The sequence below is a fragment of the Kryptolebias marmoratus genome, linkage group LG10, assembly GCF_001649575.2.
Source record: "Kryptolebias marmoratus isolate JLee-2015 linkage group LG10, ASM164957v2, whole genome shotgun sequence".
NCBI lineage: Eukaryota > Metazoa > Chordata > Actinopteri > Cyprinodontiformes > Rivulidae > Kryptolebias > Kryptolebias marmoratus.
In genome coordinates, this window is record NC_051439.1 from 15,466,276 (window position 1) to 15,468,232 (window position 1,957).

Consider the following 1,957-nt stretch of genomic DNA (forward strand, 5'->3'; position numbering starts at 1 on the left):
AGACAAAAACCTGATCATACAGAAATTAAAACTATATATTGTTGGCTTCTAAGTCACTGTCAGAGAAAACTTCACTAATTAGGCTCAGATTTTTAAGCAAAATAAGAATCAGAGACTTGATCTGAACCAGACTAGAGGGCCGGATGAAATGTTACAGAGGGCCGGATCTGGCCCGCGGGCCTTGAGTTTGACACATGTGGTCTGGACCAACGATAGATTGTGTGGACCAAGGATGAAACGTGTGGACCAGCAATTGACCATGTGGACCTACGATGGACCTTTATGTTCCTAACCTGGGTCAGTTTCTGGTGCAGAGACTGAAACAGTAGATTGAGTTTTGTTTTTTTATTTTCTCTCTCTGACTTTTTGTGTCACTACAAGTCAAAACTATGAAGACAACCTGGATTATTACTGTTGTCAGTAAAAAAAAATGTTATAGATGAGACTTAATAACACTGACATAAATAAATCTGTTGCTATAACTTTTAACAGCAACCCAAAAATCTGACCCAGCAGAAATGCCTCACAAGAAATACTATTTCCGTAGTAAAGTTTATTATAAGTACACAATTACAGAGAAACAAGTGGACTTCTGAACATTCACAGTTTTATACAAGTGCTCCTGTTGTGTTTTTATGATGTCCTGGTGAATAAATAACAGTCATTCATCATGTTCGGGTTTTTTCAATAAAGAGTTAAAATATCTGAAAAGGTCAGAGAGCATGTGAATGTGTAACTTCTTTTCTTCTTCTTCTTTTTCTTTTTGCTGTTCCCTTTTCAGGGGTCACCACATTGATTCGTCCTCCTCCATCTGACGCTGTCTTCTGCGTCCTCTGTCCTCACTCCAACTATGTCCATGTCCTCTCTACCTGCATCCATATGTCTCCTCTTTGGCCTGCCACGACTCAGTATATGTCAGATCTTTCTGGACTCAAATGTAAGAGGTAAGTGTAGTTTAAGCATATAATTTCTAAAATATAGGAATAGGAACAGACTGATAAACAAATACTTTTACAGAATACTTTACTGAAAGCTATATGGACCTTTTAACTTTAAAAGTTCTCCCAAATTAAACTTCTTACGCCATCTAGTGGACACATAGACTCCCTATCATAATGATAAAACAGTTGCAGTATTAGTATTATTACTACTACTAATATTAGTAGTCTGTTTGACTTTCTTTTAAACCTATTTATGATTCATTTAAGCAATTCTGATCAAACATTCAAGTCATTTTACTTGTTATCCTTCAGTTATTTTTGCTGTTTTGTATTATTCTAATTATTAACACTTCAGCTATGGTTTATTCAGAAGTTGAGCTTTAATTATACAATATTTTTAGCCAAAACACATAGAAAACATAGATGTTTTTTCTTTTTTAAAAAGCTACAAATTTCTGTGTCCAGACTAGCTGAAAAACTTGGTGCTGTTGATGTTTGACTCTTTAAGGCCCAGGGGTGAGTTTGTTTTAAATTAAATATTCTATAAAAAAATTTTTTTATTCTGCCCACATTCCTATCAGTTCCTATCAGTTATTACCAATTAAAGAGGTTCATGTAATTGTTTCAAATGTGGACTGAATGGTTAAATTAACCCTCATGTCAAATTTTTTGGGGATTTCTCTTTGAAAAATCTATAATCCCTTGACTTTAATTATATGAGATTTCATTACTTTGTTCACACACGTCATGTGAAAAAAACAAACTAAAATTACTTGAACACTATGGGGCGCCGTTTGTAAACGAGCTTGTGCTCAAAATTCATGCCTAAATTTTGTCACATTTAAAAATTCATGCCTAAATTTTGTCACATTTAAAAATTCATGCCTAAATTTTGTCACATTTAGCTTCAAACACTGTTTAAAAATGTAGTGTGGATTTTCTGATGTCACTTTTTACAACATTTAGCTAGTTAAATGTAATTGTTACAGCTACATGCTAAATATAAATCTAAATCC